Source organism: Lissotriton vulgaris, chromosome 3_1 (genome assembly GCF_964263255.1).
Source record: "Lissotriton vulgaris chromosome 3_1, aLisVul1.2, whole genome shotgun sequence".
Taxonomy (NCBI): Eukaryota; Metazoa; Chordata; class Amphibia; order Caudata; family Salamandridae; genus Lissotriton; species Lissotriton vulgaris.
Genome location: NC_141689.1, coordinates 1925831377 through 1925846946, shown reverse-complemented (window position 1 = coordinate 1925846946; position 15570 = coordinate 1925831377).

Sequence of the window (15570 nt, the reverse complement as noted above, 5' to 3'; positions counted from 1 at the left end):
TAATGATGGCGCAAAAGGTGTTTGTAAATCTGCCCCTCAGTGCTTTAATTTTTTTACATCTCCAGCACATCCACAGGACCAAATTCTCACGAGTTGGAGTGCTGAGATGCAATGGGACTTCTATTTAATGTTTTTATAAGATAAATTATTCTTATAATAGAAATTGGCAAAAGTGAAAAACATTTTGGGGCAAATTTAGAGGGCCCTTGCGCCACTTTAAGTCACTTTTAATATGGGAGAAAGTGACGCAAAAAGTGGCTCAAGTGGCTTGTAAATCCGCCCCTTGGTGTACAGAAAAAAACCTTTCAAGATGTATGAATGTTTTTCTGTTCTTAGTTAATTTCATTTGTTGTTGAACTGTGACATTCTTCCCTTCCTGGAGTTTAATTCACAGCTGCGCTTGATAGAACTGTTTAAATGTAAGGAATAGGCAGAGTGGGGATCCAGGGGGTACTGGAACCAGAAAAACCCCTTAGTCTTGGTAACCTGTTTATAAAGGCATGTAAATATGCAAATGGTCTTTAACAACCTGTCAAAAACTTGTGTATGCTGGAGATAAGACTCCAGACACTGCCCAGCCGATCCCACAGCAGCTGGAGCTGCACTGAAGCAGCCCAGGCTGAGACACAGACGGGGAGGAGGGGGGCTGAAGCCCTTGGGCCTGGGCAGAGTGGCTGTGAAGGCACGACCCCCTTTCCATCGCTCCACGGCCCCCCTGGGGGTCGTGCCCCACAGTTTGAAGACCCCTGCTCTATGGGATAAAATATGGTTTAAGATTCATAAGACCTCTAGAGCAGCCAATACCACCCAACCCCTCTTCTTTATTTATAAACAACTTTTATTTACTTCACAAATTCTGTCTACCTTCTCATCAGATACTCCTTCCACCTGTTGGTCTTGCACACACCCTTCTGCTGATTTAAAGCACATGCTTTTTGAATGTCCCCCCATTTCCCAAAACGCGTTTGGTCCCAAATTCAAATAATTTTCCATGTCCAAACTCCCTTTACCATCTCCCTTGCTTTTCTGGGTACTCTCTCCCCTTTATGGCCCCATTCTTCACCACAAAATAAAGTTCTTGATCTCTCAATTGTTATTGCATTTCACCTTATCACCTCTAATTGGAATGATGCGAAGAGTGTGACCTTCTGCTCTTGGTGGATGGCAGTTTGTTTTCATCATCGACTAGACACCAATTATGTCACTCCTGTCTCCTTAGCAATCAAAAGGGATCTCCTGTGGTTACCTTTAACTAATTATTTAACACTGAGTACTTCTTCGTCCTACTCATCCACATCTCATTCTGATGATATCCGCAAACCACGTTAAATTCCCTCCCATTGCCTTTTTCATCACTAATTTCATTATTTGATATTTTTGATCCTTTGTGTTACAGTTGATTATTTTCTATCTTTTGATATGGTTATGCTTACGATGTAGCTTTATGATTTTCTTCTGTGTCATTTATACTTTACACCGTTTTTTTTTGCTAATCATGTTTTTATCATATATTTTGTAAGATTGTATCATTCACCTGTTTTCTTCATTTCTGTGCCTGGTTTTTGATCTCAATAAACTCAAACTTTAAAAAAAAAAAGATAGCTGCGGGGTGGAAAGGGGGGTCGAGGAGTAAAGCATGCTGGGTAGAGTGAAAGAGACCAGGCCTCATGGAAGGTGTGGTGAAGTGGATGTGCTTTTAGAGGTTGGGAAGGGTTCAGCTGGGTGGTGGTGAAGAAACAAGGCCTCTTGGTGGATGCAGTCACTTGGATGTGACTTTGTCAGCAGTTAAGAAGAGCTCAGCTACTTCAGTGGTGATAGTTTAGGAGGAAGATGGCTGTGTTTCAGACTGTTCAACTCATAATACAACAGGCATTTGTCATTGAAAGACACTGTTCTCTGGCGGTCGGACTGCCAAATTCATAGTTTGAAGAGAAGAGACAGAAAAATAGAGCTGTAGCTATCAACTTGCCTGCTACAAGGCCTACTGGGTCATAATCATAGGTAGAGTAACTAGCTCTATCACCCATGATTCTTCCACAGTCACAATTTGCATTTGTTTTTTTGTTTTAAGTCTACCAAGCTCCACATAATTAAATCAGTGCCACAGAATATGTGCAGCTTCAAAGTGTGCCTTTTTGTCCTGTGTACTCAGATCTAAAACAAATGCTAAAGAATGCCTGCTCCACAGTATTATATTATGTCAATGCGAACATGGTCTTTCACTATTTGGCTGACCTCCTCAGCTCCATTAAGGCCCATCTTTCAGCTACAACTGGAACTCTCAGTCCCACTACTAAAGGAGTTCCACATACCAGCATTGTCCTCCTCTTGTCATGCATGTTCCTAAAAGTAACTAGCTCCACCCGGGAACTTCTTACTACTTTTAAGTCTTCCTAGTATGTCCTCTGTGGTTGGAGACTGGACAGGTACTTCTTGTATGGTAAGAGGACACCTCTGCCCTCCATAATTACTAGAGTCCAATCATTATGGTATAAGGAAATTCTTAACCATAGAACAATTGAGAAAACTAGTTCTGCTCTTACTATACATTGACAAGTAAGTTCCAAGTAATTTTCTTCACACCCAATATATTCCCCTTGTCACCCTGGTAATACAGGTATAGCAACTTACCATATGGAGTGGGAACAAACTACAGATTGTCTATTAACCTCTCTCATAACTTACCTGAAAAATTACACACATTGGGAATGGACAACCTCTAGCATGGACAATACATACTTTTCTTGTAATCTCCACACCAAAGTGCCTATCTAATGTTCATGTGCAAGTCTAATGTGCAAGTGTATATCTAAATGGTAATACCTTGAGTGACACTTTATAACATCCAGAAAAATGATCTCAGGGTAAAGGATTCACAGTGTAGTCCCTCAAGCACAAGCAAATAAATTAGAAGTAACAATAACAGTGAGGTTATTTGCTCCTGCAGTAGGATTATACATTTTCCAAGTTGTGTTACACAACTTCTGGGTTAGCAGTCATGGAACCATCTAACAAAGCTTTTGAATCTCTGCCTTATTTAAGGATCCTGCAGCAGACCCCATGGGATCCTTTGGCACTTGCTCTTTTCTTTCAGGTTGTACTAGTAATCCCTTCATTGTGATTCTGCAGCACTTTCACTAAGGGCCCTTCATTGCTCTCGCTTTTCAAATTCTTGCAGCTCTCCATCATCTGACTGGCTCCTCCTATATCCTACAGTAGGTCTTTACACTTTACATCCTCCGAATTTCCTGGTATTCCACCTTTAAAAACCAACAGCTTTTTTTCCACCCTCCAGGCTGCTAGGTGGTTTTTTTCATTAAGGTCCTGCATATTTCCCTCTCAAAGGTCTTTTTCAGATCTTCCTCACCTCAGATTCTTAGGCTGCAGCTTGCTTCCTCCCTTCAGGCTCCTGCAGCCAGAGCTTGATGTGTAAAGAATAAGTGCCATGCTCCAGGGTTGTGTTCAAAAGTCTGTGTTGAATGTCCAAAACCAAGGTTGAGTAGTCTTGATTGCACATCTTGCCTCTTTCAGGTACCACCAGACACTTCCTGCCTTTTTCTCTTAATCTGTGAGGTTATTTTTTATCACATCTTTCTCTTCCTCCTTCTTTCCCAATTTGTATTTTTCTCCCTCTTGTTCTGGGTCAAAGTATGATAAGGAAAAATGAATACAGATCCCCAAAAGCTCAGATTTAGCACTAGCACTCCAATCCTCCAAGGTCCTACAGTCTTTTAATTTTTTAATTTTTATATTTTAATTTTTTTATTTTAAACCCTCACCCACCCATCCACCCTAACCTACTCAGGCCCTACACAAGCCAACAATGAAAACCAACACTCAGTAGGAAGTCCTTCTGTTTAGATTGTTCCATCTGGTTGAAACCATCAAATTCCTAAATAGCATAAGTAATTGAAATAGTTTTCACTTTTCACAGAGCATTTCATGAAACCTCAGGAGTCCTAAAGTGCGAGTGATCAACTACATATGTGAATTAGAGAATGTAAAGTGACCTATGCAAAAGAGCAAAGTGCGAAGTGCATGTAGCGGAACCTTAATACCAGAAGACAGTCTTGGGGTTTGAAACAGATAAACAGCCTATTATACACGAAAATATTATTTAATTTTGAAACTTATACAGTACTTATTGGTTTGCCTGCCCGGTTCATAATTTAGTAGCAAATGCTCCTATGGGCCGGGATGCCGCCACCCCTTCCACCACCAATCCCAATGGGAGGAGACAGACACAGTTTGAACTTTTGGAAGGCAAGGGGGCCTCACGACCCCCCCGGCCGTATTTATTAAAATATGAAACAAAATATAAAACTTTAAATTAAAAACGTTTCATGTATAATGTACAAATTCAACTTCAATTACATTTGATGAAGACAGGTATTTAGGCTAACCTTAACAAATCTCTAATACAAAGATTTCCTAACCGAGTCTAACATCATGACATAATGCATTGCATACGAATTTGTACATCCAAACGTTAGGGGCCAACGGCAAGGTCTTAACCGGTGTAAGGTCCCTATCACCAAATTCCCGCCCTCACGTGTGAGTGGCGCATGTGCAGAGGACTTTACCCTCGTAGCCAACTGTAACTTCCCTTGTCGTGGGGGCCCCCTTTCACTCGACGCCATCTTAAGGTCATCCGAGTTCCCGTGCGGGGTATCCAATAGAAGGACAGCGTGGACTCCCCCCCTTTCCCCGCACTCTCTTCACCCGGAGCGGATATCCGGCCCCCAGGAAATTCTGGGGAGGGGCATATAGCCATCTCCCCCTGGGAGGGGCCTATGGCCATCTCCCCCTGGGTGACCCATCCGTAATGGGTGCCGCCCCCCGTGGGAGGGGCCAATGGCCGCCTCCCTCCGGGCGCTCCCATCCATAATGGGTGGCGCCCCGCCTAGGGACCTTGAAATCACTGCACACCGATCATGACCTTACCGCCACAGGCCAGATAGTTGACCGACTATCTGGCCCCCCCACACCTACTATAGGTCATGTCTCTTCAATTCCACTTGCCAAGCTATCATGTCACCTATCAATAAGTCATTCCCCACCCTGGACAGGTGTACCCCACCATCAGAATAACAGTGATCGCCCCAGATGCACCCATGAGATATGCTTTGAAGATGAGCAGAGCAAAACAATTTCTCCATTTTATTGTTGACCCTCTTTACCGAATGGTTCAACGCTGTTGTGGACAAAGCACCCCGCCATACCCTCCTCGGAATCATGTGAGACCAAGCTGTTGTACATCCCGGGAGCGTCTTTGCTAACCAACTAACTGCAGAAAGTATTTGCTCAATTAAAGCTCGTCTGCCCAACCTTACCAAGTCATTGCCCCCTATGGCTTTCATGCCATTTCCCTTTCCTTTTGTTGGAGGTGGACCTCTGGCATTGCAAGGTGCCTACCTTGTTTGCATTGTGGCTGCAGAGTGAGTCTGACTGAATCTCATCGCCTGAGGAGGAGCTCCCTCTGACAGAGGAACCAAACCGAGAGTAACGGAAAAAAAGTGTTCGCCGGCTAACTCAGGGGACAAGTTTGGGCGCACATACTGTCCTCCAGCAACCGTGCCCTAATAAAAGGGGTAGGCACCCCCTGTTCTGGCACTTCCACGGCCTCCCGTCTTGGGAAAAAGGGTCGGTTGTCACACTTTTTATGGGTGTTGGTAAGTTGTTTTTTTCTTCTACGTTGCCTGATGCCGGAGGAGTTGCGGTGTCACATTCAGATCTTGTGGGCAGTTTATGGCGGTCCTCAGTGTCAGGGCAGGGAAAACACATATTGGATGGTTGCTCTGAGGCCACAAGCTTAAAGTTAACTCCAGGGGCTTCAGGGAGTGCCCCCTCACCATCTCGATTAGCTGTTCTCCTCCCTTGGGTCCCAGAGTACTGCAGGGGGAAGCAGATTTGGTATGGGGGTTGAGAACCCATCCCTTCTTTTAGTGCAGTCCCCCCAGTCACTCACAGTGCCGCCTTCTTGTTCCCTCTCTGGTGTCCCTTTTACCTCTTACACTGTTTTCGGGATCTGGTTCCTGTGGCCCCGGAGTTTGTTGGCACGATTCTTAACTTGGATCCCCTCACCCCACGGGCTGCCATGTTGCGCCTTTTCATTGAATTTTTCCTTGATGGAGCCTGCGGGGCTCAGCATGAGCTTCGGAATGGAGAAAGGAGATTGTGGGGATAGTCAGGAGGCAATTCAGTGAAAGCAAGCGGTCGCTGCTCTAAGCAAATCAGAATCCGTGGGACAGCGCAGGTGTCTGCCCAACGCGAAGAGCTGCAGCTTACTGAGCAGTGGCCAGACTCCTTGGCACATACCTTATGGCCAAAAAGTCAGAGACATAGTGTGAGTGACAGCGGCGCGTTGAACTACTCAGTCGCCAACTTGCCCCTGCAGTATCTTCAAAAATCTTTTGGCAACCCTCTCGCTAGAGGATTCTGCAGTGCTGATCTGCACTACAACCCTCATCAAGGCACCTCCAGAACTCTATAAAAATCTTGATATTTTTTTTTTAAAGAAGGAACACGTTAAATTATCCCGAGGCACATGTTCCAGTGCATTGCTGTCAAGAGGTGGGGAAGTCACAATCCGCTTAAGACACTACACGACCAGGCAGAAAGCTCACATCCCAGTGTAATTTTGGCCGCACTAGAATAAGCATTGCCAGTAAACTTAGTATACACATGAAATTACCTCTTCTTCCATCTCAGTTATTCATACGACTATGTAGTCTATCACTTCTCACCCATGTGTGTACTCGGTCACCCGTCCTTTTGCTCATGCATCCCTATGCTCTTGCACCCCACCTGCTCTCCCATGCATAATATCACATACAAATTCACCAATACAGAGGCGCTTTTAATTATAAGCCAGGCACACAAGAGATGCAGTTTCATGCGAATATTTCACCTTAATCGTTCCCCCATGTGTTAATACTTTCCACGCCAAATTAAGACTTTCAATGACACCAACTTCCAGGTAACTACAAAACGGTTCTAATGCTGCGTCAATTGCTGTCTCTTTGTGTTTCTCTAACTTGCAACAGCATCCTAATCACTTTTGAGGGATAGGTGGCTGTTGAAGGAGCACTTTGGTGTTCAAATTACTCATTTCAAAATAATATAGTAGGAGCATCAGCACTTAGTGGATGACACAAAAGAATAGTACATTTTGAGATGCGCCGCACTGTGTTTATATAAACTCGTCTGTGGGATTACTTCTACAAAAGATGACTGCCAGAGGGTAATTGAAGACGTTATTTCCCTGCAGGATTGGTTTCATGATCTGTGCCCCAAAGGATCGATCGGTGTCAGGCAATTAAGAAATTTATAAAGCCATTAGCAACCATCTTCGACTCGACAGAAATTGATGAAACAGAGTGCTGTCTGTAATGTGGCCTGCACAGTGATCCAAGCAAATGTTTACCCTCCTTCTGTGAGTAATAACGGTTAAAGGCATTTAACAAATGGGCTGAAGAGAAAGCACCACTTTGGTAAATTGAGACTGTTTTTATGTATGTGTTTTGTGCAGAACATATTTTACATCGGCACAAATAACAGTATTGCTATTTAGCAGCATTCTATTTTCATGCAGAGAAATGCTATCTATCTATCTATCTATCTATCTATCTATTTATCTATCTATCTATCTATCTATCTATCTATCTATCTATCTATCTATCTATCTATCTATCTATCTATCTATCTGTCTATCTGTCTATACACACACACACACACACACACATATATATATATATATATATATATATATATATATATATATATATACTAATTCGGCTTCTTGTTGATCCAAAAACAGGCGCTGACACCGTGGAGTATATGCCACTGGAATATTATTTATTCCACACGAGAGCCCTGGCGCGTTTTGTAGGAGAACAGCCTTTCTCATAACATTGAGCGCCATTGTAGTGCATCTCTATATACATTCTCACTCAACATGGTTGTCACAGCAACCGTGAGTCACAATAGACATACAAATTTACGATAGATAAGGTGCAGTATTCGAGAAAATAAACTTGGATAAATGCAGAAAACAAACAGAATACCAAAGACATTCTGGGCATATTATCAAGGGGGTTAATCTCTGCTTTTTTGGCTTTAAAAGCAAAGAAAGCGGAGATACAATTATCTCCCTATTACCTAGCTGTCGCTAACACCAGTTAGCGACAGCTAGTAGGAGATAGCGACCATCTTGGGCCCCACTTTGCATGTCAGTGATATTTATCACTAATGACATGCAAAGTGGGCGTGCCAAGATGTTAGCGACTGGAAACAGTCGCTAACATCGCTATCTCCTATTACCAACTTTTGGAGATATTCGCGCTAGGCGCGAATATCTCCAAAAGCTAACACCTGCCCTGAGCAGTTCTTAGCCATGTTATCCAATGGGAGGTGGATAACATGGCTAAGAGCATTAGCTCGGTAATGCATGAATATCGCTGACTTTTCAGCGATATTCATGCATTGCGGCCGATTTTTATCGTATTTGCGATAAACCTTGGTAATACCAAGGTTTATCTGCGATAAAAATCGCCGCAGCTCAGCGGTACATTTTTGTCTCTAACCAAGCAATAGCAATAATTATCGCTATTGCATGGTAATATGCCCCATAATGTCTTGAAATTATAGAAAGGCTTTACACGAGACTACTAATGTGTAAAGGGTAGATTTTAATCTGACGTGGGTTGGGGTTTACTTTCGATACCTTGGAGTTGCACACAGCAATTGACATAGGGAACAGGCTAACAAAGTGAAAGTGACAATGTGGTCTGTGAAGAACTCACCGCAATATATGTCCAAATTAAGTATCATACTGGCATATATAAAACATAACTGGGTTTGAGAAGTTGCTACATTAGTATATAATACAAATTTACATATACATTTTGAATTTATGAACAACTCAATACATGTGATTTATGCGAGGTATCTAGGCCCAAGTGGGCCTATGTCGATGACTAGATCATGACAAAGGACCGTATCAACACTGGTCAAAGGATGATTACTGTGTGATTAAAGAGGCACAGGGTGCAGCCCAAGTGGGCTTTACTGAACATCGTCTGTGTGCATACACAACATACAAAAAAAGGTTGAACCCACAGATTAATAATCCTGTGAATACACACCTTTAAATATAAACATGCAAAAATGTAAAATGTGCTAAAATATCTGGAAGCCATTGACTGTAAAGAGAGATAGAAAAAGCTATAGATGAACAGATAATGCTTCATCTGCGTTCATCCCAAATGGAATCGTAGAGTTCAAAAGGAGTCTATATTTAGTTATTATATATGCAAGGCATGGAGACAGTTCTAAAGTTGTAACATACACAATAGCAGGTATGATACAACCTAAGGTCATCAATACATTTTTGACCTGTAACACTCCATTTTGCGTGTACTGCTTGCTATGTCCATGTGGCAAGCAGTACATTGGCAGCACTATACATCCTTCAAAAAGGAGAATTCTAGAGCATACAAGAGCAATAGAGAAGAAAGACTTCACTTATCCCGTAGCACAGCAAAAGCTAAATTTCACACTAGCGCGAGAAGTTTATTGAAATTTTACTGTTTAGACCATGTACCAGCGAGTGACCGGGAAGGAAACCGCAAATTAAATTGCGTAGGATGGAATCTAGATTTATAATTGATATGCAAACTACCATTCCAAATGGTTTAAATACTGAAGAGGAACTGGCAATCCATGTAGGGTGAGGACTTATGATGCTATGTCTCAATAGTTTCCTGTATAGTCAAGATGTTTATGATGAGAGTACTGTAATGAAGAATACATAGAACTGTAGAGTGATGACACATTGGCCGTTTAGCCCACGTGGGATTCATTCTTTATAATCATAATTTTGAGGCACTACTTATTATGTATTGATTTGATGCAATGACTTGTCATATATTGATATACAACAGCACCATATAGGAAGTTAGTGCTAATGGAATTTTCCTAAGTGATATATATATATATTATATATATATATTTTTTTTAGGGCAGTGCCTCGATTTCCCTATTCAGGGCTCTATGTTGATAAACTGAGGTATCTATTTATGGGAGAAAATGTATATACGAGTCAATTAATTGCGATGTAAGAATTCTTAAATGTGCCCATCCAGGGCTCAATTGTGGTACAATAAGAGGTATCTCACTAAGGTAGCAATAATAATCATGAATTAATGACTTCTGATAGGATGATTACTGAATGTATTATTGTTTACCACATATATGTAAATAATTTCAGTATTTTCCTTTACCGATTAACATGTGATAAGATGGCTTCTCCCTTTACCATATGATTTGGAGTCCGTCATTTGTGTTGTAGATTGCACCAGAAGCCTGTCCTGTATAGCAGGGTACAATTATGTTTGAAGTGACGCCCTTTTTTGAACAGTGGCAAGAGTCGCAAAGCCAAAACGCATCCTGTGTCTTGTCTCAGTGAAATAAAATAACCGAGTTGAAACCTCGATTGAGTGCGGTCCCTTCATTTCCTTTCCGGGGATGAAGTTTCGAGCCTGATATCTATATATATATATATACACACAAACACAAATATGTTAATTATATATATAGGTAGGATCATGTTTCCATAGTAAATGTCTTTTTGTGTTGTTATTAATTTTGGTGCCAATTGATGAATCTCCACGAAAATTCCCAAAAACAGTGCTAATGTTTCACCAGTTTGTGCATGGAGAGTTTCAGGGTGATCCATAAAACAGGGGGCCAGGAAAAAGGTGGGTTCCAAAACATGATTTCCCCATTAAATTTTCCACAAGACCTTTAGACACAGATACAACCCAAACCATTGAATGAATTTACACCAAACATGGCAGAAAGCTTGATATTAGTCTAAAAAGAGTGTTTTTTTTTGTTTTGGTGTAAATCTGTTCAGTAAATTTGGAAATATTATGGTACAAACAAATTGTGTATATCAGGCTGCGGAGAATCTGCGGGGAACATGGCCTCCCTCCCAAGGCGTCCGAGAGGCCCAGTGACACCATTCTTCAAGGGTAGACATCTTCTTAAAGGAGAAGGGTACCAAGAGGACCCCCACCCAGGACTAAAAAGGCCCTGGGGACCCCATCCCACAGGGCTACTAATTTAAATGAAAGGGCGGGGCAAGAGCAAACTCTCTTCGCAATTCAGAAGAAGCACCAGAGAGCCCATCCTTTGGTGGCATATTCAAATATAAAGGGGAGGTGGCCACGCGGCCCACCTTTCCGAGGAGGTTGCAGTGACCTAATCCGATGGGCAGTGCTTAAAGTAAAGGAGGGGCACCCATCTCCCCTCTCTGAGCCATTCCCTGGTCCCGAGTACCCCAACCCCCGAGGCTGACTCAGTGACCGGGTGTCCAAGGATCCCCAACTCTCAGGACACCATCTATTTTCCTGCCCGCAGGCAGCAGGCCAGGATCAGGGCCTGTGACCAGCCCCCCAGTGTGCTCAGCAAAGGCCCTGTGCATTGTGGGGATGGCTGCCTGCGGGGGTTGGCTGCAATCCAGGCCCTGAGGCCAATCCCTTGCCACATAAGGTCAAAGGCCATGCATGGTGGAGGTTGGCTTCACGTATGCATATGCGGCAATGGCCATGTGTATCATGGGGTTGGCTGCCTGTGGGGGGTTGCTCGCAAGTAGCAATAAAATATTAATTTACATTAAGAAAAACTAGAAATTCACTGAAAACACCAAAGGTTATTCTAATGTTATAGATAGGAGAATTGTTCGGTGACATCATGATGTTTTAAACTCTAAAAACCATAGAAATTCACCATTTATAGTTATAGTTATTTCAAATAACTATAGAACATGGGCACACCATGCACTGTTAATTATCCCACATATTACATCACTCATCACATCTTCTATAACATCTTTGATAATATCACTGCAACATTTGCAATAAAATTATTGATGAGAAAACTGCATGGCAGGGCCATAGTTATGTTATGGCACAAGCATTTCCCCTAAAGACTCTCTGATGTAGTTTCTCTATGCTAACGGTAAAACTCTGGATACATCATTGACTGATGAAGTAGCCACACCTTTGACAGACGTTGATTCATAAGTGAATGATGAACGATGACCTTGAGATGCCTGCCATGGGTTGCAGGGATAAACTGCACCTCACCTCTTTTTAATGAGGGCATGCATTTCGGTTGGAATGCATGCTCCAATTGTAAAGAATAGGAATGCGACTGAACTATGTACAGTCGCATCCTAATTGCTGGGTTGGGACTGACGACAGGAGGTCATTCGGTCCCAGTTCCCAAAGGACTCTAAATGTTAACACTGACAGTTGATAAACTGCTAGTCTTGCCTACTTTAGTAGTAGTTCACTTGACATCATATCTTGACACCTAATGAAAATGGAGTCCTTATTTCGATCTCTCAATTGTTCTTTTACTGTTCAAAATGGTCTCATCATGCCACTTTCAGGAATCCATCACTCAAACTTGCTTTCTATTCCCATTGAGCAGTCTCATCAAGCTGAACTTCTTTACATAGCCAGACAAATTCCAGGCGCACGTTAACAATACCTCCATGCTTGGAAAAAAACTAAAAATGAAAGAGTCAGAGTGAGAGAGCTGTTGACTTACCTGCTGCCTAACCACTGGCTTAAGCAATATGCCACCTCTTGCATGGCAGAACCTTGTTCCCCTGAGTACCTGAGATATCTGCATCTGGTTAGATTGACTGAGGTAAGCTCATGGTCAGACACATAAGCGCACTCCTCATGCTCTGGTTATGTTATGTTGTGTTATGTTATGTTTATTTGCATAGCGCACAACTCACCTGGAAGGATAGCATGGTGACAAATCAGGTACTGTATGGGTCGTGTCAGGGTTAGGTGAAGAGTCAGTCAGATCTTCTTTCAGAATTTAGAAACTGGGGAGGCAGTTGTGATGTGCAGGTACATGTCGTTCCAGGCTTTTGGTGCAAGGTAGGAGAAGGCACAACAACCATTGGATCTGGCTCTGAGTATGCGGGGTGAATAAAGTTTGGCTTAGTGGAGATGTCTGGTAGGTTCATGGAAGCTTATGTGGTTCTTGAGGCATGTGGGACCACTGTTATGTAAGGTTTTGTATGTGTGTGTGAGGAGTTTGAAGAATACTTTTTTGTGGATTGGAAGGTAGTGCAGCTGTTTGAGGTGTAGGGTGATGTGAGTGTGCGGTGGAACTTTGAGGGTGAGCCTAACCCCTGAGTTGTGTAAGGTCTGAAGTTTTCAGGTCAGTTGAGGATTCATTCTAGCATACAGTTGAATGCAGTAGACCAGCTTGCTGTTGATGAGGGCTTGTGTAACAGTTCAGCGTGTGTTGGTAGGGTGGCTCTTGAAGATCTTCTTGAGCATTTTGAGTGGTTGGAAACACGTGATGGAGACTGTGTTTACTTGGCCTATGATGAGTTGGTTGTTGATTACTTTTCAGTGGTCCTTTGCGTGGGTTGCCAGTAGGGGTGTGGTCGGAGTGCGGCCGGCCACCAGGTGAAGTTCCAGAGTGAGGTGTCTTCCCTAAGATTACTACTTTGGATATGTCTATGTTCAGCTTAGGCCACTTGGTTTTCTTCCATCTAGGGACCTTATTTGTGCGGGCAGAGAAGTAGTCCAGGTGTTTGGTATCTTGTCAGAGAGAAAGAGTCTGAGCTGGGTGTCGCCAGCAAAGGATACAATGTTGATTCTGTGTACCTAAATAATGCCTAGGTTTATGTAGGCACTGAGTAGAGTGGGGCTGAGTGAGGATCTTTCTGCAACTTCTCAGATAAGGTTGACGGTGTGTGAGGTGAGGGGACCAGGATAACCAACTGGGTGTGGCCTGTCAGGAAAAAACAAAGCCAGTGAAGCATGTGCACTTGGTTGCCAGATTTGTGCAGTTGGTGAGATGGGAGAGGGTGTCAAAAACTTTCCAGTAGGATGAGAACCGCAGTGTCACCTCTTTCATTGACCATCTGGATGATATCCATGGTAGCATTAAGGGTGGTCTCTGTAATGTAGGGCCTGAATCCAAATTGAATGACATCAAAGGGGTTGGTTGTTAGTGAGGCGGGTGGCTAAGCATTTATTTATAATCTTTTCCATGACTTTAGCCAAGTAGGGTAGCAGAGAGCTAGGCCAGTAGTTAGCTTTCCATCTTCGAGTCTGCTGTCGATTTCTTGAGGACGGGTACTACTGTGGTGTGTTTCTGGGTGTCCAGGTAGGAGACTGTGTTGATTAAGATATTCAGGATCATCGCGAAGGCTGAGCTGGTGGGGTCCAGTTCCTTGATAAAGACGTGGTGAGGGCAATAATCCAAGGTTGCTCCAGAGCTTATGGACTGCATGTTTTAGCAGTTTCTTGAGCGGTGATGATGCACCAGATAGTCAGAGTCATCCTCTGAGTGCTGGTTGGGATGGGCGGAAGAGGTATTAGGGTATAACGCTTGGAGTTGCCAGATATGCCAATTACCTTGCTGCTGAAGAATAGGGACTACTAAGTGCAGAGGTTCTGACTGAGAGGGGTTTATGCTTGTCAAGCTTGTTGATGGTGAGGTGAAGTCTCCCACTATGGCAAAGATTTCTGTGACATTGTTAGTGCAGCATTGGATGTGGTTGGTGTGTGTAAAGCATTTGGTGGCTCTGAACTGGTTGCTCAACGATCGCATCACGGCTGCATTGGATCGCACCGCCCCACTGGGTCATACTAAGGAGGGCGGGCGCAAACAGAGATCGGCACCATGGTTTAATGAGGAGCTGCGCGGTGCCAAGAGGGAGTGCAAGCGAGCGGAAAGGCAATGGAGGGAAGCCTTTGATAGTCAGGCGAGAGAGAGATATCTCGTCAACAGAAGAGTATACCATAATCTGATCAGGAGAACTAAGACCGCCCACTATGCCAGTAGAATAATGGATGCCGAGAACTCAGCGAAAGAACTGTTCAGTGTATACAAGTCTCTGGCTGTCCCCAATTCATCAGCGAGGCCAGAGGACTGCTCTGCGGCCACCTGTAATCGCATTGCCGAGTACTTCGCCGACAAAGTGTCCAAAATTTACTCCGCCTTTCCCGCCCAACCAATAGTCGGAGGAGAGTTCGTAGCTCCTGATAGGGAGGTGAACGGACAAAACTTGCTGCTCAATTTTTCTACCCCGTCAGCTGAAGACCTGATTAAAATTTGTAGGTCAGTGAAGTCAGGCTCCCCACGGGACCCAGCGTCTCCGAAACGGCTGGCCGACAGCCTGACGACACTAGAACCATATATCAGGCACCTGTTGGACATCTCCTTCAGGTCCAGCACCCTGCCTCGTGAGTGGAAACAGGCAGTTGTGCTTCCCCTCCGTAAAAAGCCCAACATCAGCTTCGAAAAGCTGGAAAATCTACGACCCATATCCCTCCTTCCCTACTTTTCGAAAGTGGCGGAGAAGGTGGCCAATTTGCAGCTAATGCAGTTCGTGGAAGAGACAAATCTCCTCCACCCCACCCAATTTGGATTCAGACCTCGACATTCGACTGAGTCGGCACTCCTCATGGCATCTGAAGCCATCCGACAGGGGGCCGACGAGGGCCATACCATGGCTCTGAT